The sequence below is a fragment of the Hirundo rustica genome, chromosome 8 (assembly GCF_015227805.2).
Source record: "Hirundo rustica isolate bHirRus1 chromosome 8, bHirRus1.pri.v3, whole genome shotgun sequence".
NCBI lineage: Eukaryota > Metazoa > Chordata > Aves > Passeriformes > Hirundinidae > Hirundo > Hirundo rustica.
Genome location: NC_053457.1, coordinates 2,477,025 through 2,502,800, shown reverse-complemented (window position 1 = coordinate 2,502,800; position 25,776 = coordinate 2,477,025). Strand labels below are relative to the sequence as shown.

The following is a 25,776-nucleotide window of genomic DNA, read 5'->3' as shown; positions in this document are numbered from 1 at the left end:
GAAGCCTTGGGAATACAGAGCCAGTGATTTGTGTGAGGGAGGATTTCGCTGAGCAGTAAGGATTCAGACAAACTTGCAGAAGTGGAAGTGCAGCTTAACGGCAGAGCTGGGTTCATTTGTCAAGCCCCTTCCTTGCTTCTGTACTTAGGAGAGTGAAATAATAATTGGGAGCAAAGCTTGGGTTAATCTATGCTGAGAATGTGATATTCAGTAGCTTTATTAAAAGGGGTGGGGAGCGGGGAGGCGGGGGGCTGCTTTGGCTCGTTTTAATTTTCAGCTTCATCTTTGGTGCTCACGAGTGTTGGAAAATAACCCCGTGCTCCACCGGCCGTGTGAGGAAGGAATCTCAGCTGGAGAGGGTGGAGCAGCCTGCTGATTGTGAAAGTGCCATTAGACAGCTTGTGGAAGAAGGCTCTTAGGTGTGAAAATCGCTTTTCCCGTGCGGGCTGAAAAGGCCAACGTGGCATTTGCAAAGCCCTGGTGAGCGTCATCGGTGTGAAACTTCCCTCTGTCCCCTTTCCAAATCCAACTCCCTGCCAAGCCGTCCCCGAGCAGCGTCGCTTTCCTTCCCACTGCAAGCCAGGAGAAACCTGGCTTCTTCCCCTTGCTTGCTCTCACAGCTGGCTGCTTGTTCCAACACGGATCCTTACTGAACCCCTTGGTGCCTTTTCCATGGGTTTGATCCGCATGATCCAGGAGGCTTTGCCGGGTCAGCGTTCACCCGAGAGGAGGAATAAAAGCCGGTGTCTGCCAAGTCAGGATGTTTGACTGAAATAGAAAGTGGAGGGGAATGCATCAGAAGGGTGAGGGTGGACATCCCCATCCCCTTCCCTTCTGCCCAAGTCTGGTCAGGCTGCCCTTGCACCAGGCTGATAAATGTCTTCTCGGGTGTAGGGTTGTCCCTGGGATTCCTCAGAGGAACTGAAGGACCATCATTCACAGCTGCTGTGCTGGGAATCTCCATATATACAAGCACCTGTCAGGCATTTATGCCTTATGCACTTTTACGGCAGCCTTTACGATAGGTAGAGAAAAACTCCATCTGCCTCTAGTGACCTTTTAATCACCAAGGGATGCCTTAGCTAAAAGCCCTCCAACCCGCTGCTTGGAGCCACTCGGCTTGATGGGAGCTGCGGGACTCGCTCTGTCTCTCGTGGAAGGAGAACAGCTCTGCATCTTCTATGCCAGCAAAGAAATCAGTTCTGGAATACAACAAGTGTGGCAATGCCTTTCCTGAGTCAGGAAAATCATGGCATGGAGTTATTTTTCACCTGAAGGCCCTCAGGTGGGTGCTTGGGCACTGTGTTTGCCAGCTGGTGTGAGGGCAGGGCGTGCAGGAAGGCAGGCTGCCTGCAGTCGTGCCGGGGGATCAGTTTTCCCTGCTGCACGCTTTGGGAGGATCCCTTCGGTTGTATCAGTACCGAAGGATGGGACAAGGGACAGTCCACTGAGGATGGACGGCTGTGTTCCAGCAGTGCTGGTTCCTGGTGTGGGTAGTGGGAAGGGATAAACTCCTTTGCAGGCTCTCAGAGGAGCCCTCGCTGGTCTCCAAAACCGAGGCAGACCAAGTTCTGCTCCAGGAGACGCCTGGACTGCAGGGGCTCGGATCTGCCTCCCTAAATAAATCCTGGTATCAGACGAAACAAGAGAGTTACAGCAGTTTGCTCCAGATAAGTGGCTTAAGAGCCTAAACTTTTGTTCTCAGGGAAATGCAGGTCTCCTTACCAGGTTGGCTGGAAGTGTAGAGAACAGAAGTAGGAAGGAGATAAGCAAAGAGCTTGGTGCTCTAAAAGCCAAATCACTATCACAGAGTCTCAACATCTGGAAGATGATGTATGAGCATGCAGAGAGATAAGGGTGTGGGAGGTCCTGAGATGGTCTCATGCTATTTTAAAGGAGAAGAAAAGAAAAATGAAACAAAACTGTTTTCTGGAGTCCCACAAACACTGTAAGAAAAAAGGCTCAGGTTTTTTGTAGCTCTCTTCCCAGCTTCCCACTTGCTGAAGGAAGACAAGGTCTTTGTGTTAGTGCAAGAGTTGTGCTTCATGTGACCAAGTGAACTCACCTTAGTAAAGACCTCCTCCTTGCCCAAGAGGGGCATTCCCATGTGGCTTTTATTCCCCATTTTAATGGGAAATTGAGAAGGAATGGGATTAAATTTCCATTTACAAGCATTGCTGCTCCTCACCTGGGTTTACCACCCACGTATTTTAAACCTAAAACAAACAATGCCATGCAGATAATGGGTCTGAAGTGCCAAACAGCTTTGTGCAGGATCTTCTGGAATTCCAGATTGTTGGTGGGCTCCAGCAGTGATGAGACCAATTCGAAGAAAGGGTCCAGCACGAGATTTTTAAAGAGCAGCTAAAAGCCAGCATCTGGCTCGGAGCATGGAAAGAGCAGGTTGCTGGGAGGGTGTGTTGGGCTTGCTCTGTTTTATTCTCTTTCCCAGTACTTCTGCTGATGGGCACAGCCTGGGCAGGAGGTGGGTCGGGTGGACTTTGGGCGTGACACCGAGCAGCCACACTGGTGTCCCTTGAGGCGTGCACACCTGGTGACGGTGCCACCTCCACGCTGACAGCAGGGAAGAGTCCTGCACTGGCCCTTTTCCCTAACACCCCGAGGAAATCCAGGCAGCTTTCTCTTGTGAAGCCTCCTCCAGGTTTTTGTTCCTCCACCAGACACAGCCATAGCTCCTGGGAGCTTCCTGCTCAGCTAAGAGCTGGGTTAAATTCAGTGTTCCCAGGAAATGTCTCTTGATATATTTTACAGTTTAATATTTGTCCTCTGTGAAGCATCTTCCTTCCATGCTAAATGTGCACCTATTATATGCATGGCTTATTTTCAGATTCCTGGAGGAGGCTGGAGGCTCAGGCTGTCTGCAGCACAGAGGAATGCATCCCTCCAGCAGGAAGGCTCCCAACTTTATAGAACTCTCAGCCCTGGGAGCTGGATTTTCCCTGTGCCTCCTGGATTCTTGACTAGAGGCTCCATGTGCAGGCTTTTCCCAGGTACAGGCCATGAGCATTAGCCAGAAAAAAAAAAACATTCTGGAAAGGCAAGGTGTTGGCTTTTTTCCACCTGCTGGGGAAAACCTTCATCTCTGGATTTGGTGTTGTGACCTCCAGCAGTCCCTCTGCGGATTTAGGGATCTTATCCCACTGACAGTGATTTTATTTTTTTAACCAAGTGGCCAGAGCTTGATTTTTCCACTCTTAAAGCTTGGCTTATTTGTCATCAACTCTGGGGTCCTGCTAAAAGAAAAATAAAACCTGAAAAACCAGCAAGCCCTAGATTTTTGCTTTGCTGATAGGAGTTTGGGGTGGATTTAGGACTGTAGGTTGTAGATGTTCCATCCCTGGAAGTGTTCCACACCAGGTTGGACTCAGGGAGCCCTGAGCAACTTGACCTAATGAGTGGCCTTCCCATCCAAGGCAGGAGGTTGGAATGGGATGATCCTTAAGGTCCCTTCCAACCCGAATTATAGATTGGAATAAACTCTGTTGTTTAATCCAAAAATCTCCTCCAGTGCTCCTGAATTTCAGTGCAAGCTGTATTCTCACCTCCTTTGAAAACTTCAGTCCCTGTTCCCACGCTCCCACTTTTCTCTTGACAGGAATCTGACCGCACAGGAGATCAATCTCTTCTTTCCCTGTGGAAAAGGGACAGCCCAGAGAAAATTCCCAGGAGGAACAACAGGTACAAAGTCATGGTGGGAAGCTCTTCCTGCCCTGAGCTGCTCCCGGGTGGAGATCAGGGCATGGGTTTGGCATCCAGGTGGTCCCACCAGGAGCAAGCCGGCTCCGACCGTGACGGCCTCGTGGGAAGGTCGCTTTCCCTCGCTGCTCATTCGAGGCTTGCAAGACAAATGTCGGACTTGAATGACTACACCGTGGGCAGCCAGTGCAGAAAATCAATTAAAATACCAAGCAGCTTAGAAACAGGAGCTTTAATTACTCACAGAGGTCTTTAAAGGGGAACGAAACCATCAGCCCAGAGAAAGGCCTCCTCTGCCCTTGGGCTTTTTATTCCAGAGGTCTCGGGATGTCTCCACGGAGAGTTTTCCGAGCATCCAGAGTGGGTGGCTGATCTCTGTGCCGCTAGTTTGGCGGTGTGTGAGCTCTGTCATCCCGGGACACCGGCGGGGAGGGGGCTCCCTGCGGGCTGGGGGTGGCCAGGTGTTGGCAGCTGGGTTTGCAGAAGGGGTGAAGCTGCCGGGCAGGGCGTCCCCACCTCTGTGACCGGCATTTCGGCTCCCCGTCCACAGGGAAGGCAGCCCAGCGAGCGTTTTGTCCATCAGTGGTTTGGGTCTGCAGGCCCGGGAGACAAACCATGTCCCAGCACACACAGACTTGCTGACAAAGCGATGGGCATTAGAGGGAATAACAACAACAACAACAACAACAATCAACAAAAACATTTAAAAAATCACTTTTCTCAGGGAACACTGGGCTGCAGAGCCTGTTTATCCTGTCTGCCTGTTTATTTGCTTTCTGCTGACTTACTGCAATGCATCCAGTGTGGGCCTTCAGGAACCGCAGGGATTTCGGTGGCTCTTCAGTGGCCCAGCTCCTCCTCCCCCTTCAAAGCAGCCCAGCGCCGTTTGTGGGGCTGTTGCACAACCAGAGCAGCGCGGTAACAACACCCCGAGCGTGGAAAGCACAGAGCAAAACAAAGCGCTGATGAAACTCTTGCAGTCTTTCCAGATGCCTGTCCACATCAATGTCCCCCTGGGAAGCACGCAGAGTGAAATAAAGCTCAGTGGGAGCCAGCCAGGGAACGGGCTGAGCTTCTCCTCTCCTTTCCCAGCCCAGTGCAAGAGTCTCAGGACACAAGGTTGCTCGGCAGGATGTGCTGCCGGCTGCCAAAAAGAAGGAGGGAGCCTGGGTTTATTTTTATGTAGCTTCGGGAAGGAAAGGCAAGACAAGCTTCGCTTTGTGCTCCGAACTCAGAAGTTTGGATGCGCAAAGTTTCAGCTCTTCTTCCCGACCGCCTGCCACAAGCAATTCTGAGTCTTCCTGGGGGCTGCCCCGTGACTGTCATTCCCACACCCTAAAAGGAGACAGGATGATTTAAACTCCTCATCTAGAGGGAAAATAAAAATAATAATAAAAAAGGAATCTGCCTGGGAAGAACAGAGGAGGCTTCTGCCTGCCTGCAGGGAGGAAGGCATTTAAAAATATTCCCTGTTGACAGAGAGATGAGTTACTGCAGCCCCTGAGCAGCTGGGGTGGGGCAGAGCTGAGAAGCTCTGCTGGGCTGTGCGGGGGCTGTTGGGGGTCTGCAGCGGGGGTTCCCACCAGTGACTGCTGCTTTTTGGTGCTCCTGGCCCAGGTTGCTGCAGACCTTGTTGTGGATGGCTCCGTGTGTTTCTAGGGAAGGAGAGAGCCAGACTGGGGAAGCTGGAAGGGACACGCACGCTGACCCTGAGCTGCTCTTGAGAGCGCTGCAGCTCTCTCCTGCTCTGTGATGTTCTCTGCTTTCGCTTTCCAAGGAAACCTCCCGGGCGTGAGGGTGCCAAGAACATCCTGGAGGCAAGGAGCTGAACTCAGCCGGTGGCTTAGGAACAGCAGTGGGACTCCATCACTTCCAGTCTCTCCCTGCTGCTGTGGGGAAAGGACTGAGTGTGCCTTATGGATCACTGGGTCAGAGCTGGTGCGGCTCCGGATAAATGGGACATGGCTGTTGGAGTGAGTCCAGAGGAGAGGGCCATGAAGGTGATTGGAGGGATGGAGCCTCTCATGAGGGGAGGTCCTCTCCTGTGAGGAAAGGCTGGGAGAATTGGGACTGCTCAGCCTGGAGAAGAGAAAGCGCCAGGGTGACCTAGCTGTGGCCATTTAGGGTCTTTTAGTACTTAAAGGGGCTACAAAAAAGCTGGAGGAGGACTTTGAGCAAGGGGAATTGCTTCATGCAGACAGAGGGCAGGGCTAAATGGGATATTGGGAAGAAATTCTTCCCTGTGAGGCTGGGCAGGCCCTGGCACAGGGTGCCCAGAGAAGCTGTGGCTGCTCCTGGGTCTCTGGAAGTGTCCGAGGCCAGGCTGGATGGGGCTTGGAGCAGCCTGGGATAGTGGAATGTGTCCCTGGCCATGTCTGGGAGAGTAAAACTGGATGTTCTTTAAGTTCCTTCCAACCCCGACCGTCCTGTGATGGTTTAGTGACAGGATTCCCTCTGGAGTCTCTTCCATGTCCGCATCAGGGACTTGGCATGTGCAATACCCAGCGTAACCCCCCATCCCAGCTGCTGTGCCCAGCTGTCCTGCAGCTCACACCTCTGCAGGGTGTTGTCTGGGCATGGAGCTGTGTGCTACAGCCTTGTCCCCATCCAGGGCCACAGCACTGGGTGCTCCCCACCGGAGCTCTGTGGTGTCAACACCAGGCTGAGGAAGCTTCCCACGTGCTGGAGCCAAGAGATGACATTGCAGAAACAGTCTAGGTCAAAATAAATTGCTTTCTGGCATTCTGAGATTATCTAAACCCTTCTTTTTCCCAGGATGAACGGGAACAAAGGCTCTTGCCTGCTCAGGAAAGGGCCTGGAATACCATTTTCTGTGAGCCATGAGAGCTTATTAGGGGTGAGGGTAAACAATGAGATTTGGGGTTAATTTAGTGAGCATGGGGAGGCAGAAGCAGAAGCCGCTGGATTTTGAAGCCTGCCATTCTGGTGTCAATAGCAGCAGGTTGCTGGTGTGGCTGTCACAGGCTGCAGTGTCTTTGCAGGGTATTGACTGGCAGCCCTGGGTGCTTTCTCTAATGGTGCATTGATCTTCCCGGATCCCTTCCAGCTCCGCGGCTGCCCGTGGATCAAAGCGGTGGCAGTGCTGCCCTGTCACTCCTGACAGGGCTGGGGGGGCTCTGACTCGGCCCTGGCTGCTGGGGGCATTGGTTTTTTTCCAGCACAGGGAGTCCTGTGGCTTTTTTCCACTGCCACGGTCGCTGTGTCCCCCAGCTCCCACTGTGTCTGTGGGAGCTCTGTGTCCCCCAAGGCTCCTTCCTCTGCTCCCTCTGTCTCTCTGACAGCAGGTGCCCAGAGCACCTTCGGAGCCGGAGGATGCTGGATGTTTTCAGAGCTGGCAGGCTCTGAATCCACCAGCATCTCCCCATCCTGGGTGGACACAGCTGTTGGCAGCTGCTGGAAGCTGTTGGTGACACCCAACAGCTGTGCCAGGGCTCCAGCACCCTCACAGGGAAGAATTTCTTCCCAATATCCCATTTAATCCTGCCCTCTGTCTGCATGAAGCCATTCCCCCTTGTCCAAAGTCCCTCTCCGGCTCTTCTGTAGCCCCTTTAAGTACTAAAAGACCTCTGATGGTGGCACTGGTGTTTCCCTTCTCTCTGCTGAGGTGCAAAGCCATGAAGAAAAAGCAACTTATCAACCTACATGTGGACTAAAAATAATTTCAAATTTGGAAGGGAATGACTCTCTGGGACAAGTGGCAAAGTAAAGTCTTTTTTACTTTACCAGAGCAGTGTGCTGAGCCTCCACAGCTGGGGATTTTCTCTGAAGTTTCATAAAATCCTCATTTTTTTCGTAGAGTCACAGAGTGGTTTGGGTTTGGAAGGGACCTTGAAGATCATCTCATCCCAACCCCCATGCCACGTGCGGGGATTCATGACTCTGGCTGCTGCAGCCAGGTGACAGAGAAGATTCCTAAGCCTTGGTGTAGCACAGGGAAGTTTGCTCTACTGGGTTTGGAAACTGGAGGGAGATATGGAGAGAAACCCAGAATTTTTAAAAATTCTTAAGGGTTTGGAATGCTGACAATTAGCCATAGGGGAGGCCTGGTTTTTTCAAAAGTTCAATGTTACTGCATTCAATGGAGAACCATGGCATGAAGGGAGAATTCCTTATTCTTTGCTCTGAGCTTCCAAGCTGTGAACTGAATAAAATCCCTCCTTCCTCTTTCCTGGGATTTTTGTTTTCCTTTTTCCCTGGTGTTTCTTCCTGTTTGTTTTTTTCCCCTATTTCTCCCCTACTTCCCCCTTTTCCTTTATATATATTTTTTTTTTCCTGAGTTCATTTTCGCAAGTGCTTTTCTCCTGCTTGGGAATTGAAGGAGAAGGGGCTGTAGCTTAGAGAGAAACCTTTAGGTCCCCACAGCTCCTGCTGGGGGGCTGCAAGAGCAGCTTGAAGGGTGTTTGCATCCACCGGAGCAGGGCTGACCTGCCTTTCCCCCGTGGAAGGAAGCCTTTGACTTCCAGAGGAAATGTGATGCAAAACTGAGAGCGCTTTGATTTATCCATGGAAACACCTTGTTTTAGCAAAGAATAACCGAAAAACTTTCATTTTCTCTCCCCCCCCCCCGCCCCCAGTTTGTAATAGCCCAGCAGATTCGCCTGCTGCTCCAGCGTCTTCCAGCTGCCTGTGGGATTCCCGAGGAGGAAAGGCCAGGCTTCCCACCTCTCCTGGAGAGCTGTGAGTGCCTGTGTGTGTGTGTTGGTTCAGCAGCAAACATCTGCAGCTCCCCCTGCTCGGCGGCACAGCCGCGTCCTGCGTGGCAGGAGCAGCACGGAGGAGGAGGATGGGCTGCCTGGTCCCTCGCCAGGTGAGTTGGCAGCAGCCTGCACATCACTCCTTGAAATTCTCCACGGGGTTTGATGGATGCAGAACATTCTGGGTCTGTTTAATTGGCAGGTTTTGGCCAAGCAGCCGCCTGGACAGGAGGCACTCGGCTCTCCCTCGGGAATTCCCAGGGCTGGCAGGAACCGTGGGGGAACAGTCCCTCGAGTTCTTTTATTTCTGGATTTTGTGTTTGGAGCAAACGTTTCCACGTGGGCTGAATTTTAAAAGGGCCACGCTTGGTTATCCTCATCCAATGGTAAAAGCTGAAACTTTGCTTTCCCCACCTCCACCTTGCGCAGATGAAGCTGTGTTAGAAACAGCCCCCTAATTTCGTCCCCCAGTGCGTGAAAACGTTTTCCTGATGGAAAACCGCTCTCAGTTTTGCATCAAATTTCCTCTGGAAGTCAAAGGCTTCCTTCCACGGGGGAAAGGCAGGTCAGCCCTGCTCCGGTGGATGCAAACACCCTTCAAGCTGCTCTTGCAGCCCCCCAGCAGGAGCTGTGGGGACCTAAAGGTTTCTCTCTAAACTACAGCCCCTTCTCCTTCAATTTCCAAGCAGGAGAAAAGCACTTGCTAAAAGGAACTCAGGAAAAAAAACCTGCTGGGGGACTGAAGCTGAAAGTCACCTTTTTGGGTGGACTCGGAGCTTCCAGAGAGAATCCCAGTTGTCATCCAAAACTAATAGAGAGAAAATTTCCCTAGGAAATAGCGACACGGACCTGAGAGCATTAAAGTGGAACTTTACGCCAATTAATAGCCAGATAATTACAACCCGTCCCCTCCTACTTGCTGCTGACTTCCCCGTGTAATTTTCTTTTAATTTTTGCTTAATAGGCACACAGGTACGATGAGTTACTCAGTGTGCTGCTTGCATTTGATATGCGGTAGACTCAGCAGTAGGGAAGACTGATGCCCTCCATCCATCCTGGATCAGCCTCTGGGTGTGAGGAGCGTGCTCAAGGGATTGATGGTGCTTCTCAGCTTGTCAAGGGATGGAGAAACTTAAGGAAAATAGAGAGGGAAAGAAGTCAGGGCTGGACAGAAAAGGCAAAATGGTGAGTAGAGCCAGGTGCAGCTTCAACGGGGTCACAGATTTTCCTCCCTCTTCCCCCAGGCCCTTACTCTGCTCTGGGTCTGTTTTAGCAGCCAGAACCCCCTGGTCTTGCTCATTTTCACAGCCGAAAACGCAAAACCGGCAACTTCTCCACCCATAATAGCGGCGCTCTCCCTTGCAGAGGGAGGAATGATTGGCCCTGGCACAGGGTGCCCAGGGAAGCTGTGGCTGCCCCAGGATCCCTGGCAGTGTCCAGGGCCAGGTTGGATGGAGCTTGGAGCAGCCTGGGATAGTGGAAGCTGTCCCTGCCCATGGCAGGGGGTGGAATGAGATGGTCCCTTCCCACCCAAACCATCCTGTAATTCCATTCCACGCCAGCCCTGACATAAGAGACAGAGAAACTTCCACCACCCAGGCTCTGCCATACTGATTCCAAGGAGGGAAAAAGCAAAGGAAGAAAGCAGAATTGCAGCCTTTCATGAGCATTAAATTAAAACAGTGCACAGGGTCTGTTTTGGTTCCCAGGCACAAAGTCTCAACTCTCCCCGACTGCTCTCTGATAACAGTGGTACCCATAGGCTGAGCTCGGCCTGAGGGGGATATGTAAAGAGGGAAAGAAATAAAAAGCACCAGCCTTCTGTAGCCTGGTAAATGTAATTTCGGGTTGCTTGGCCTCTCCCATTACTCCTGTTCCCTGGCTTCCAAGAAATTAATTCTGCAGAAGGAAAAAAACCCCAAACTTCTGAGTCGTATTACCCTGGAAGTGGTGGGAGCTGGGAGCTGCTCAGCAAGCTCACCTGTGTTAGACAGTGGGTGCTGCCCGGGGAGCAGGGATTTCAGAGAGCCATGGAGTGGTCTGGGTTGGATCTTTAAAGCTCACCGTGTTCCAAACGTCCTGCCACGGGCAGGGGCATGGCTGCTCCCAGCCCTATCCAACCTGGACACTTCCTGGGATGGGGCAGCCACAGCTTCCTCTGAACAACCTGTGCCAGGGCCTCACCACGCTCACAGGGAAGAATTCCTTCCCAGTATCCCATCCAACCCTGCCCTCTGGCAGTGGGAAGCCATTCCCCCTTGCCCTGACGCTCCAGGCCCTTGTCCAAAGTCCCTCTCAACATCTCCTGGAGCCCTTCAGGCACTGCAAGGGTCTCTAAATTCTCCCTGAAGCTTCTCTTCTCCAGGCTAAACAATCCCACTTGTCTCAGCCTTTCCCTATAGGACATGTGTTCCTTCCCTCTAATCATCTTCATGGCTCACCCCTGGACTCGCTCCCGAAGTCCTGTTCTGTCCCTTATCCTAGGGCAGGTGGTTTTCCTGCTGCTCCACAGGGTTTGATGCCTCTCCCTGATGCACTTTGTTAAGGTAATGAGATAACTGCTGCCAACACACTCATTCATTTAATAACTATGCTAATTGGTATTGACCAACGTGTGGCAGGCACTTTGTCACGTGCCAATTAGGAGTGCCTCAGAGCTGCTCCTGAGCCTGGGGATCCAAGGAAATGCCCAGGCAGGGGTGGAGTGAGCCCAGGGGTGTGTCGGGGCCTGGCAATCAGCCCTGTAATCATCCAGGGCTTGCCTGTGATGGGTTAAGGCCATGGGTGTCAGACACACACGGTGTTTTTAGCCACACCACCAGGGGTTGGAGGTGGGGTAAGACGGCTGGGTGTGATGCCTTGGGAAGGCTGACCTGAAACAGAGACCAGGCAGAGCTAGAGAATAAGGTAGGCATTCATGAAAAGGCCTCCAGGATCCACTTGGGCAGGACAGGGCCTGACCAGGGCTACACCCAGGGTGGCCTAAGAATGGTCACAGAATGGCTGACCAGTCACGAGGTCTTACATTTTTATGAGTTTTGGTCCATTTGCATACTGGGGTTTAATTGTCCAATTACAGCTCCAGGTTGTGAGGCCCCATCCTTCTTGTTCCTCCCTCCAGCCCACCCTTGTTTGTGCTTTTGGGCCTGAAATTCATCCTTGGTCTTCAGCAGGAAAAGGATTTGTTTTGTCCACCTACTCTGGGGAGAGAGCTGAGTGACACTTAATATGAGGCTCAGAACTGCACCCCTAGGCAACACAGAATCCAAAAAACATGAAAACTAAAAACTTAAGGTGTCATTTCCCTGCTGCACGAGGCAGAGTCGGGGCAGAGCAGAGAGGAGAAGAGTGGAGAAGCTGTGGAGAAGAGTCCTTGGAGTCCAGCTGCACCTGGTGGCAGAGCTTATGCTGAGCACAGGAAAGGGACAAATGCTTAGCCACAGCTGCTGTTGTTCCCCTGGGGTGCTCCATGCTGGCCCATCCTCCTCCTGCAGCCCCATTTCACCCAGGGTATCCAAAAAAGTGAGTCTTAGCCCTTGCCCATTTATCCTTTCCGCAGAAATGCACTACAAAATGTTCTTCTTTCCTGATTTTTCTCTTCTGTTGCGCCGGCGGCTCTCGGATGCTCTCGTTCGTCTGGGGTGGTTTATTTATTGCCACCATTAATTAATTTCGTTTGGGTATGGAGGACATATCCTCTGGGACTGTCTGTGTGCTGGAGACCATTACTGCATTGGTGTCACAGAAGTCCCTGGCTGCTCCTGGCCTGGCACAATTAATCAAAGTGGCGCCACTCAGGCCCGCGTCTAACGAGGCTGGCCCTGGGATCTTTTCCCGAGAAGGAGCCCAGGCATTGCATGGAAAAGGCCACCTATTTCTCCTGGTGGGACTCTGGAGTTGCTACCTCCCTCCCACCCCAAAACGGGAGCTCCTGCTCCTGCCTGCTGCTGTGGGATGGGCTGAGAGCTGAGCTCAAAAGCTGAAGCAGAAATTTGTGATGGTCATTCTTGGCTTGGCCCAAATCCATCCTTTGCTGAAAGAGAGCAGCCCTCGCCTTCCCCAGGCTGTGCTGCTGTCTTGGCACACGTAGCCTGTCCTGGAGCACCGCAGGAAGTGTGAAGTTTGGGTTTATGAGCTATCAGGAGCACATTTCTCAGAAATACAGTGGCCTAATCTCACTCCTATTGATTTTGAGCTATATTTGTACACACACATGGGGACAGAGCAGCGCTGCTGAAAAGACAAAATCCTGTACCCCTGGAAGGGCAAAAATTGTTTCCTCCAGGTTTGTTTTCAAGCCTAAGGGAACAAAGGAGCAGGCAGAGAGCCTGACCCAGTTTCTGGTGGGTCTGTGAGATGGGTCCTCATTCCCAGCTCCTGCCAGCACTCAGGAGTACGGTCCAGGCTGTATTTTAAGCAGGTGCTCCTTCCCAATCCCAAAGGTATCCAGCAGCTTTCTGCTATTACTGCCTCCCTCCCTGGAGTATGCAAAGTGGGAAGAGAAAAAGCCCCAGAAAATTAGGCAGGGCGGTTTATCCGACAGGCCAGCGCTCTCCCAGATGAAGGGACAAACAGAGTTTGTCTTCTGGTCAGGGTGACACTTTGCCACAAAAGAAGAGCAGGGAGAAGTTAATTAAACTCTGAAGAAGCCATTTATTAGGAAAGGGAAGTGAGACATGGCTTTTCTTCAATACTGCAGAAAGGTTCATTATAGAGGAAACCCATCCTTTAGCAGTTAATAAACTATTTTCTCCCACCTGGCTTTGAGGGATGGCTAACGGAGGGCCCATGGCTCATTGTAATGGGCATTTTTCCAAGGTGTCCAAGGCCCATTGGCTGAAAGGGTTTAGAAAACAGCTGTTTCTGAGAACCAGGGAACCAGAGAGCTTGGCAGGACTGTAAACAAAAGCAGAGCCTTTTGCGGAGCGTTTTCCATTTGCAGTCTCCATTCCCAGTGCTTCCATGCTCTGTTCTGCTGGACATTCTGTCACTGGGGAAAAAAAAAAAGGCGTTTTCTCTGTTCATCCCTCCAGTGAGAGAAGAGGAGCCTTCATCAGGGGCAGCCTTTTCTTGCTGAGGCCTGACACTTTAAAGAATCCATTGCCACTGGATATACATTTCAAAACAAAACAAAAAAAAAACCCTCAACCAAACCTGATTTTAGATGATGAGGCCCAGCAGCTCTAAAGCCCCAGAACCTCCATGCTGGGAAACCCTTAAAATCCTGAGTCTGTGTTTGCTCCCTGCTGCACTCGATTTACTCTGGTAACTCCCTCCCCTGGGGTGGGAAACTAAAACCTCTTGCTCTCCCCAGGCTCTGAGATCACCCACTTTCACAGAGCTGCTGGTAAACACCGCACTTAGAATTCCAGAGGAGAATTCACAAGGAATTTGAAAAGGCTTCTTGTTTTAGAGAGTCTTTTTCTCATTTCAGCTTGTGTTAGCAATGCTAAAACTTATCAGTCTTATTGTCTATAAAGCCACTGTGCATAGTGGTAGATTGTGACTTTGTCACCTGAATCCTCTGCCCTGTGGAGCCTTGAGAAGGTGCTTTTGCACTTACTGACAATTTAGTATTACCAGGCCTTTTCTTGTGCATCAGCCCCCTGAATTTGGGGAGTCCGGGTGAGTCTGAGAGAAAATAAAAAAAGAAGTAAGAACATCCTATGGCAACGCTTTGTTAATACCAAAGATATTAAAACACAGTCAACCTCCAAGAATGGGAAAAGGACCTTATGATATTTAGTGAGCAGATAATAAAACGGCAGATGAAATTCAAGGCTGCTAAATGAAAAACAATGCACAGGGGGGAAATCATGGGGCTCTGAGCCGGCTGTTACTGCCTGGGAAGGAGATCAGACAGTTATGCTGGAAATATCTGTCAAAATGACTCTGCTGGTCCACAGTAGTCCAAAAAACCCAGGGAAGTGAGAGAGGCTGAAATGGGGAATGTTATTGTGCTGCTTAATGAATGTCTGGTATCTCCTGCCTTGAGTAATTTGTGAGTAGCCCACAAAAAATGGATGGGAAGAAGCCTAGAAAATTATCCACAGAAGGCAAGGGTTGATAAAGGAAAGGCCAGACATGAAGTGGTTTGTCGTTTGTTGTAAAGTGGAAGAATTAATCGGCAATAATGGCTTAGTTCAAGAAACCCTTGGAATCAGGAATATCACAGAATCCCAGAATGGTTTGAGATGGAGGGGATCTTGGAGATTATCCAGTTCCAATGCCCTGCCATGGGCAGACATTCCTTCCGCTGTCTCAGGCTGGTCCAAGCCCTGTCCAGCCTGGCCTGGGACACTTCCCTCGTTGAACTTTATGAGGTTCACACAGTCCCACCTCTCCACCTGTCCCTCTGGAAGCCATCCTTTCTGTTCTAGATACGGGGATGATCTCGAGAAGTTCCGAGAAGCGAAGGCAACCTCTTTACCCGGTAGCCCGTTTAAAAGCAGGACTCATTGCCACAGGAAATTTTAGGTATTTACACAGGCTTACAGAGACTTGGAAAGTGGCTAGGTATTTTCACAGGGGGAAAATAAAGGGATGAAATGGTTGTTTCTCCCCATCCTGTTCCAGAGCAGCTGGTGAGAGAAGACAGAGGAGCCTTGCCAGAGGCTCACTAGGAGCTGCCTTGTGCCCCATGCACAAGGTGTCTTGGACTTTGCGCCTTTTCCACCTCCATCCAGACCCATTAAGCTGCTTCCTGAGGATTCTGAGTGGACAGAAACAGCCTCTGGAATGCCTTGCTAGCCAAGCACGGAATTCAACTGGTCATTTTTACTGTGAGTATTTAAACCGTGCGCTGAAGGCGCTCGTGGTGTTTTCCCTCTGCTGCAAATCCATTGGGAGCAGCCCCTCAGCCTGCTTGGCTGCCCAGCCGCCCTCTCCCTGGGGGATTTGTGGGATCTGGGCCTGGCTCCCTGCCACGGAGGGACCCAGCCGGGGTTTTGCAGGCACAGCATCCTCTGGGAGGAGGCAGGTGATGCTTCATTCCTCAGCAGGGCCTGGCTGCTGGGTATAATCTGCCCCATGGTCCCCGTTATGGCCGGGCAGACAGGCTGAAATTCACGGCCACCACTTACCAAAGAATAATGAACCGTTTCCTGGGACGGCAATAAATATCCCCTGCCATGACAAGGCTCACCAGAGCCTCTTCGATCCAGGGAAATGCTTTAAAACTCAGCAAAGTGGGATTCTTTTTTTGTTTGTTTAAATGCCTCTCTACTTGCTGGTGGCAGCTGCCCTGGCTGTTCCCTGTCACGGTGAGGGGAGCATGGATGGGGTTCATGGTTCCCTGGGGAGCTCCAGCACTGGCCCAAGTGGCCCTGTAAGGCAGAAGATGACTGAGGATAACTCCTTCTCCCCAGGCTGATGGAAAGGGATGGGTTTGCAGCTGCTGTCCCTTTCCAAGGGGTTTGTTCTGGTCCAGAGCAGCTCTTCCCCACCATGAGGAGGTGATGACACCGCAGCCTCTTTCCACACGGCCAGCTCGGCTCCTTTGCCCCAGCGCAGTTTTCCAGCAGTGGGGTGCTCAGCCTGGCCTCTTGGTTGTTGGGCTGACGCAGATTGCAGGGAAAACCCATCAACAGGGACAAAAGCTCTCTCCGAGGGTCTCTGGGCCCAGCCAAATGCGCTCGAGTGCTCTTTGGGCAGCAGCAGGTCTGACTGTACTGGGTGCAAACCCGTCGGTGCTGCTTGGCCCAGAGGGCTGGGCTTCCCTCACCCCACAAAACCAGAACTGCCACGGCCAGGAGAATGCTCCATGCCAGGGACTCATCCTGCCTCTCCTGCCCTGAGGAAAAGCAGCCTGGAGCCCAGGCATGGGGCACGGGCTCGTGCACCCGATGCGTCGTGCTCGGGCTGCAGGCAGGAGCAGATGGGGATGTGTCAGCAGCAGGCTGGGGGATTTGCTCCCTCTGATCCGGACGAGAGCCTAGGGACGGCCACCCCCGGAAGAAATGCTCTTGGCAGCCCTGGCCACAGAGGGAAAAGGAGGTGTTTGATAGCGGGAGAGAAGCCGATGGTGAGAACAGCGTGGGGAAGCGATAGATTTTTCAAACCAACCTCATGGTTGTGGTCACTTTAAAATGGATCAGCAGGAATAAAGTGGGTTTAGATTTACAGTGGGAACAGGCAGCACGGAGCAAGGGGAAGCACGGGGAGACATCAGATGGCAGCAACCAGCAGAGAAGATTGACTTAATGGGATCAGCCCTCATTTTGTTCTTATTGTCAGCACCTTGGGGAGTGCAGCTTCTCTTAATTAATTCCTTTGGTCTCTCAGACATGCAGCTGAGGCCTGTGTCCCGCCAGCGGCTGCCTGGGCTGGTGCCTGTGGGCCGGGACAGGCAGGGCAGCACCGAGGTCCCTGTGCCGTCAGTCGGTGCCAGAATCCCAGGATGGTTGGGGTCGGAAGGGACCTTAAAGCTCATCTCATTCCAACCCCCTGCCGTGAGCAGGGACCTCTCCCACTGGAACGGGTTGTTCAGGAGAGGTCTTAATCCTGGTTGGGAAAGCGTGGCTTTTCCCACAAGGCACTTGTGGAAGATTCCAAAATCAGCATCTATTTTAAATGCATTCAGTTGTAACATAGAATTCTCTTGCTGGCTGCGTATCTGGGCTGAAACACAGCCAAACCCGGCTCTCCCTTCTCCTGCCATGGTGTGGCCACCGACTCGCTGGCTGGTGGGGTAAAGGGCTTCCCTCTGTCTCCCTGCAATGGTTCACAGGGTTTTTAATGTGGACAAGAAAGAAAGAAAGAAAGAAAGAAAGAAAGAGCGAACTCAATTTATGCTCTTGGTATCACTCAGCATTTTCTACGCCTATGGTTAAGTTGTGATTGCTATCAAGGCTATCGAAATCTCCAGAGGCTGAAAATCAAGGTGAAAGCTTGCTTTCATGGATTATTTCCAGTCACTTTTCTTCTGGCTCGGCTAAAAATAACACAGGAATAGCTTTCTTCGAACATTCCTATTCCCTCCTGGCTGGAACAGAGAAGGTCAGGAGGATGAAAGTGAACAGCAGTGGGGGGAAGGAGTCACTCCTTGCTTGTGTGGGTTTGGATGAGATCTGTTTGCTGCTCCGTTTGGGTTTTTCACTTTGATCTCAACCTGATTAACTTTCTTTCTGCGTTTCTTCCCTTCAGCCCATGGTGGGGAAAGCTGGGTGTTTTGGTCCCACTGAAGCGAAAAACATGCTGGTTTTAACCATTTCTGTTTAAAAATCCATGAGAAACATCCCCAGATCTAGATGGGGATGACAGTACTGCCTCCAGTATTTTCAGATCTTTACCCGAGACCTTGGGATGATGCTGTGCTGTGTATCTTGTGTCAGGCTTTCCCTTGCAATGGTTATGGATTTTCTCAATTGCTGGCTTGGTCCCTAAATCTCCTGCATCTTTTTAGTCTGGAGAGTTTCACAGGATCTAACAGGAGATAATGGTACCCCAGGAGACAGCCAAGGTGTTATCTCAGGGTGGGCATCCAGGAGAGGAGACCTCCTGGAGGCCACTGGGAGGAGGAGATCCCACTGCCAGGCAGCTGAGGCTTGGCTAATGAGAGCCAGTGCTTGGATGGCCCTCAGGTTAATTAGGGGTGGAAACAGCCTTTCACTTGCAGATGAAACGCATTCCCTTTGCTGCTTGCCTTGAGTTGGCACAGTAGCAAGAGGGAACTCTCAAGGGTCCCAGCCGCCTTTCCCCAAAATTCCCGCTTCTGGGCCACCCTAGGACACCCAAGGAGCTGACTCCCACACAGAGGAGATTCTCCCACAAGAAATTTGCATTGGGGTGGGGCCTGTGGAGCCAGGAGCGCCCTGCTGGCCCCACAGGAAGGCTGCTATGGGCATTTCCTTGGGTTTGTGCCAATTGCAAGTACAGAGTTCCTTTGATCCTGGGTTATTGATACAAGCACAGGAGTTTCTGCCCTGTGTTGTCCCAACCTTTCCAAGGATGGCTGGCCAGAAACACGGCCCAGGGTGCAAGTAGTGAGAGGATAACCGTGGACAACCAAAAGGAGAAACCTGTGTTTCTCCAAGGGTTGTGATACAAACCCTGACTCAGGCAGGGCTTCCTGGAGGAGACATTACAGGCTTTTCTTTCAGCTTTCCAAAGGGGGCAGAGCCACAGTTTTCCCTGTTCTGGGAGAACGGTTTAGGTTTTGAAACAGTGTGTGCAAATGTATAAGACAAGGGTCTTTGAGGGTGTTAGAGATGGTCCAGGGGGAAATAGAAGGGAGCAACAGCCAAATCCTGAAGCAGCAATAATCCCTTCAGCCCTGGAAGGAAGCAGGACATGACCCACCAGGGCAGAGGCAGCACCATGGGGGAGGATCCCAAGGCAGCTGGGAGCATCAGGTGGGATACCAACAGCTCAGGTAGACATCAAAAAGGATTTTTTAAAAAAGCAACCTGTGGAAGCATTTGGGCAAAATTCCTGTTGAAAGGAAGGAATGCATATTTATATTTTATTATTTATTGCATATAGACATAATCCATCGACTCTGCCAAAACTGTGGTCCCCTTATTTTTCGAAGGGGAAGAAAGCCTTTAGCACACCTGACAGGTAAACTAAAGCAAAGGCTATGCTGTATTTGTAGGGGCATGGCCATCGTCAAGAGTCAGGCTGGAGCTGCACACTGGAATATGTTCCCAAAGATGAGGATCAGAGAGGCACTTACAGCATGGAATCCTCAAGGGGTTTGGGTTGGAAGGGACCTTAAAGACAATCCCACCCCAACCAACTGGGATACTTTCCACTAGACCAGGTCGCTCCAGACAGCTGGATCCAAAAGTCTGCAGTAAAATTAAATATCATTGTCTTGTGATGTAGTTCTCTGCTTTGTTCTTAGACCAGGAAACTTTCTCTTCATCGTAAATTTTTCTGTCATTCTAGGGTTCAGGAGGCTTCTTTTGCATTTATCAATTTTCTCCTCATCTCCTAAGCGAGGTGCTGGCAGGCAGAGGAGGGAACTCGGCCCCGATCCAGAGGCTTGTGCTCACATCCGGAGTGCATAAATAATCCAAGCACTGATGGGATGGCCAAGGCTTGGCATTCAGGATGGCCTTGAGGGGGTGTTCAGATCCTGCTCAGTGGGCACCGAGCCAGCATCGGCCCGTGGATCATCTGGAGTGGTCACTCCAGCTGTTTGTTATTCCTTCTTGGAGCGTGTGACTGATCACTGGTACTACCCGCTCTGGCTTCTGTGCTCTGATTAGATTCCTGCAATTTTGGGGGAAGTGGGATAATAAATAACAAATCCTGAGGAGTGAATAACAAGTGCCTGTGCTTGTTTTGCATGCCGAAACAAGCACTTACCTGCTCTTGCTCTCCCCTGCCCGTGACTTTTTATTGGCGTGATGGCTTTGGGGGTGTTGTCCCACTGGAATTGAAGGCAAAGAGCTGTTTGGATGTGCATTAGCCAGGAGAGCTGGCAGCGTTTTGGACAGGTTGCCCAGGGAAGTGGAAGTATTCAAGGATGGAGCTTTCAGCAGTGGAAGGTGCCCCTGCCCATGGCACAAGATGGATTTTAGGGTCCCTCCCAACCCAAACCATTCCAGGATTCAGACAACCCAGAATCCACTGCAGAGCCTTTAGGAAAAGGAAAATAATAGATAACAACCCCTCCTTGGGGAGGGGAGGAACCCAAGCCTAAAACTTTTTGCTCTACTGGTTAAATAAAGAACCAAATATAATCAGCCAGGTAGCAAAATGAAATTAAGATGAGGCTTTGCTCAACATTGCTGCTTTTTTTGGCTGTGTTTTTCTCCCTGTGCACACAGAATGCCACTGCTGACATAGCTGTGGCTGCGTCAGCGAAGGCTGGGAATGTGTTGGGTTGTTTTTCCCTCTGGTGCTCTCTGCCTGCTGCTTTCAGCTGCTGGGATGGAGTCACCTCCTGCCTCACCCCTGCTCCAATGTCCTTTGAAAGCCGGCGGTGTCACCCTTTCAAAAGCCAGTGTAAAGCTGGAACTTTTCTACAGCTTTGCTGGAGTGCTGGGGGAAAGTGGCAGCAAGGGTACGGGAGATAAATTGCCTTTTCCTGCCCATCAAAAGGTTAAAAAAAAAAAAAAAAAAGAAATCTGGTCCCCACGATGCTGTCTAGCTGTGTTGGGGATGTGATGCCACACTGGAATTTTTGGGGTGGCTGCAACCAGGTTTGCCCTTTTTTTAAGGCTGTTCTGCATGCTGAGCATTTGCAAGGGCGATGCTGGAGATACCAGCGGTGCCTGTGAGGCAGCTCCCTGGCAGCCCAAACCATTCCCAGCCCCTTCCCTACCAGCAGGGAGTTAAGGCACTTGCAAACCCCAGTGTCCTGCTCTGGGCTCTTTGCACAGTGACGGCATTGCAGGCTCCTTCTCCCTCCTGTTTGATTTCCCCCCCACACTTCCTATTTTCCCTAAGGATTTTTGAAATATTCCGTAGATTTTTTGATCCCCTCTACTTTTGAAAAGGCCGCCAGGAAGGTCTTGTCAGCAATTTAATGGGGAGATAAAAGAAGATGGGAAAGGGGGATTGTGAGCAGAGGGGGAGCGAGCGCCTGACATCTGGACGGGGCTAACGTGTGATAAGACGGGAGGGCTGTAGGAAATCTGCTGTGCTTGATCTCTCGCCAAGGCAAGGCTTGGGCCCAATGGCTTTAAAACCAGGCCCGTGTGGATGGAGCCTGGCTTGCCCAAATCCCTGGAAATGCCTGCGGATCAGGTAGAGGGAGGCCCGGGGTCCCGCTCGCTCAAGTTAAAAGTCTTTTCTGATTGACTTCAAAGGGCTGTAAACCCAGATTATCTGCACTGTCCGTTTTGACTGGGGGAGATAAAGAATGAAATAAATAAAAAGGGACCTGCTGCTTCCAACCTGAGTCCGCAGAAGATGGAAAATGCTTGTAGGACCAGCCAGGGCCTTGGGGGTGCCAATGTCCTTGCAGAAAGCTCCGTGATCCACCCAAACCTGCACACGGAGGTGGTCGGAGCAGGCACTAGGAAGAGCAGTCACCGCCTTTTTAGTTACTGAGCCTGTTAATTATTTGGTTTATCTTGGTGTTTTTCCATTCCTCTAGGGACCTGGGGCTGGAGCAGCTGGCATTCAGTAAAAGCTAGGCAACCAACCAGGGATGTGTTTGGATGCTGCTTTGGGGCCCCAAGCACCCTTTGGCTGCTGTGGAATTGAGTGCCTGTGCTTCAACTGGTTGGGTTTGTAGCAGGTCCCTCACCTTTCCCCCATGGATCTGGGGGACAGCTCCAAATCCAGGCTCGGTTTTGTCACTTAGGCCCCATTCTGAGTTTCTGCTGGTCTCCTTCTGCAAAGTTTTGCTCTGTGCCACAGAAAAATCCGACGACAAAGTCTCAGCTTTTGGGGAAGGAGTTTTCCCATGAGTACAGAAATTTGTGTGCAAGGAGAGCAAAGAAATTGTAGTCATATGCACAGTGTACCTTTTTTTGGTCCAAGATAGGTTTTTTTTTTTTAACTTTCTTTTTTTTTTTTTTTTTTAAGGACAAAGAAGGCAACGATTCGGCACGGAAATAATTTGGGCTACTGCCTGTGTTTGAGATAACTCTCCGTAAGAGATGCTGGCTCGGATGTTTCTTTCTCTCCATCCACAGGTGAGAATAAGTTCAAAACTTAAATCCAATATAGAAAGGCAGAGAGGGAAAGGTTTAATTGTCCCGACTCTGCTGCAGGCTGATAAGCTCCCATTGATTTTCTGTAGCCAAGTCTCCAGAGTGAACGTGGGTGATGTTCGTGCAAGTGAGTGCATGAAAGTTTCTCACTCCTTAGGTATTCCTAATTCTCTGTTTCCTATTGCTCATGGAGAGAGCTTGATGCTTCCTCCGGAAAATTACCATTTGCAGCACAAATTGTTTAGGGTATTGGGGTTTTTGTACACCTCTTTTTCACCCTTTCTATTGGCTTCCTATGAACTTCCCACCAGAGTGGGGAGAGAGGTCTCAGAAAAGGTCTCACATCCCTTCACCGTGTATCCCTTGACCTGAAGCTCAAAGCAGCTTCATATTCACCCTGTCCTTTAAAACTGTCTGTTCCAGTGGTCTAATCCCTGCCTGTTTCTACCTGCAAACTCAGACAGAGGAAATAACACACATAAAGGCGGTACCCAACCAGGGATTTCCCAATAACTTGAACTATTTTCTCCTGGAGAGCACAAAGATATCCAGTTGACTCTTTATCTATTTATTTTGAGGGTTTGTTGGTAAGAAAAGTAAATGAACACAGCAAGAAGGGATGGTCCAGTGAGCTTTTGTTGGTTTCAGAAGCCTACAAGCTCCAAAAATTTTGAATGTCTAGCTGGAACTTGGCTGCTTATCTCACCTGAGCCTCCAAACCCACTGAGATTTTTTTTTTTTTTTTTTTTTTTTGTCAGTGCTAATTATAAAAGACCAGTTTGTAGTGATGGAGAAATGTCCAAAGGAGCCAAAAAGGAGACAAGCAGCATTCAGATGGAGGGGATAGGATGGAGAGAAAGCACCAGCCTCCCTGGAGATGTAATAGGCTTAGTGGTCCTGCTTGACACATGTCGGATAAAATAATAAAAAACCCCACAACAATGTTTATAAGAAGATTAGCTCGAACACGGTGTAATTTCTCCAGGGACTGGCCGTGTTTGAAGCTCAAACCACCAACTCCCTGAGCCTTATCAGAGTAATGAATTTCCACCACTTTGGGGCATTAAAAATCCTGATGCCGGCCCCTTTCCCCGCCTGGAACCCCTCGGATTCGAGGCGCATCAGCTGGGGCTGGTTGGACTTGTGCCGTGCCCCTCCTCGCCGGGCCGGAGGTGCGGCGTTGGGAGTTAACTCGCTGGAAATAACCGGATGTGACTGTCTAATTTGTGGCTGCCATCCCTCCGGGAAAAAAAACCCTGTCTCTGGGCAGCAGATTATCCTTGGGCTCATTACAACATTGTTCCCAAACAAATCCCCCAGGCCTCTGCCTGTAATCACTTTTACGTACGTGTGGGCAAATATCCCTCCGTCCGTGCATGCGGGTGGGGATGGAGCCGGAGCCACGTGAGAAACGGGAGAAGGGATGCAGCCACAACCCCTTGGATAGAGGCTGGAAACCAGCAGTACTGACCACTGGTCAAATTTCAGCCAAAACTGGGTTGGAATCAGGTTCGATTTCCCTGAAAACCAGGTTTGCTGGCCTTTTTCTTGGTTCACCGACTTTGGCGTTTTTTTAAAGAAAAGCATCTAAATGGTGAATGTGAAGCAACCAGCTTTTAAAAATTCAGCTGAAATTCTCAGCAGGTCTGGGGGAGAGCAGAGAGGTTATCCTGTACTTCCTGTGGCTGTCCTAGAATGATCCAGCAGAGCCGTGGAGCTGCTCCAATGCTCGGTCCCTGCAAGCATTGCCTGGGGCTACGTTCCTTCAGCCCACTTTTTCCAGGAGGGGTCCTGTGCTAAAATCCATCATTCTCATGGTTTTAACCCATGTATTTTGGTGTATCAGAACGAAGACTCAGCAGCCAAGTGGCTCTGTGGTATCTGCTGTGATATCTGTTAACGGTGGGGATGTGGTGGAGGCGTTGCCAACCCCCAAAATCAGGAGGGTCGCCTGTAGTCAGTCTTTAGAGTCTGTTTGGGGACCTCTTTGGTGATATTTTGGGGACAGCCTCTGGGGGAACATCTCAGGGGACCGGCGGGGTTGAGGTGTTTAGAAGATGTGTAGCGATGGTGACGATGTTTGTGGGGTGGGGAGTTTGTGAGATCTGGGATGTCTGTGGGACGTGGAGGGCAGGCTCGTGGTACTCAGGGAATTCGGATGGGATTTGTGATATCTGTGCTTTCTAGTTTGGAAGGCCTGAAAGAGCTTGCGGTATTTTGGAAGTGCCCAGATCCACACTGGAGCAGCTGGAGGGGGAAGATCCTTGTATCCCACTCGCCCATCCCTGGAAACCTCCTTCCCTGGGATTACAGGCGATTTAGCAGGCGTGCAAACACAGCCACCCTCACCTGGCAGGCAGAGAGGCAGGAGCAAAGGTGGGGAATCCCCTCACCCTTCTTCCCACCTTTCCCTCAGCTCTCCTGGTTATCCACAGGGATGCATTTCCTGCCAGTCCTGCAGACTCATATGGGAAGAGCTATGCAAAGGGGCTTGGAAGTTGTCCTCACTTTAAAAATTGGTTTTGCAGGAATTCTCAATGGCCAAAGTGCCCTTGCTAGAGGAGATACTTGGATTGGGTGGTGCTCTGTGAGAAACTCCCTGAGAGATCTCTGCCTTTCCCTCCTTTCCATGACTTACGATCCTCCTCCTGTCACCCCTCCACTCCACACGGTGAGGAAATTATTTATTTAGGAAGGGAGGGGCTGTTAAGGGAGATGGATTATGCATTTGTGGTTTAAATACAGGGAGAAGGGAGAAAATACTCTTCTTCCTTCTTCCCCCCCCTCCTCCATCTCCCTTGGTGGGCTTGGGCCTACATCCCCTATTTTTCATCCAAATGGAACGGTTTATTTTTATCTCTCTAGAAAAATAAGCGTTAAAGGTTCCAAGATGGATCACGCACATGCAGATCTTCCAGGGCTGCAGGGGAAGGAGGCTGTGGGGAATATTGCGGCTGAGAGGAAGCTGAAGGAATAAGTCAGGAATATGTGTGGAACTGAAGGGTGGCTGGACCATTCATTCCCATTAGGGAGAGGTGCAGTGCCATTAATAATCATTTTAACAAGAGCTGGCCCGAGCCGGCAGGGCCGGGCTGCATTTCTGGAGGGGGAATTTTTGTTTAATAAAAGAAATAACGCCGTGCATACAAATGAGAAAGGGGTGGCGGGGCTCACTTCTCCTACCTTGTATTTATTATTCCTTCACCTGCCTTGAAAGAGGAGCATTTATTTAGCTAATACACATTAAGAGGGCCGTGCCTGCCGTATTTCCTTTCCTACCCCAGAATTCCGGGGGTTGAAGCTCCCAAAGCGCTGGTTTCTGAGCAGCTGCAACCCTTCCGGGGAGGAAAGGGCCATCTCACCTGGCTGGGGGCATCCAGCCAGCGGAAATCCCACATTTTCAGGGGGCTTTTACACATCTCAAAATTTGCACAGTGAGGCTGGAGTTGGCCAAAACTTCTCATTTTGCTCGGGTGTGCTTTTTGGGGCTCATTTTCTTCCTGGAAAGTCAGTGGAGCGCAGATTCCGGAGTTGCGGCGTCGCTGCGTATTTTACCCATAAACCCAAATGGTTTAAAATAGGTGAGGCATTCCTTTTTAAAGGAATAAAGGAGTAGAAACCTTTTGGGTCTTTTATGAAGCAGCCATCAGGAAGAAAGCTTTTAATCTTGGCGATTTAAGAGGTCTGGGGAATTAGATTTTAAGCAGTCACTCCTTGCCTACTCTATTTTT

The 25,776-nt window shown here is 50.7% G+C and overlaps 2 long non-coding RNA genes across 2 annotated transcripts; both read left to right on the top strand.

Annotated features, from left to right (window-relative positions):
- The first annotated feature begins 270 nt into the window (after nt 1-270).
- On the top strand, nt 271-5,174 carry LOC120755964 (uncharacterized). Its single transcript, XR_005701958.2, has 4 exons — nt 271-1,285; nt 2,849-3,011; nt 3,617-3,699; nt 4,268-5,174. It is a non-coding gene; the product is annotated as an uncharacterized LOC120755964 (long non-coding RNA).
- Nucleotides 5,175-15,013: 9,839 nt separating this feature from the next.
- LOC120756036 (uncharacterized) lies at nt 15,014-24,893 on the top strand. The gene is made up of 3 exons (XR_005701989.2): nt 15,014-15,214; nt 21,918-22,027; nt 22,804-24,893. It is a non-coding gene; the product is annotated as an uncharacterized LOC120756036 (long non-coding RNA).
- Nucleotides 24,894-25,776: the final 883 nt, after the last annotated feature.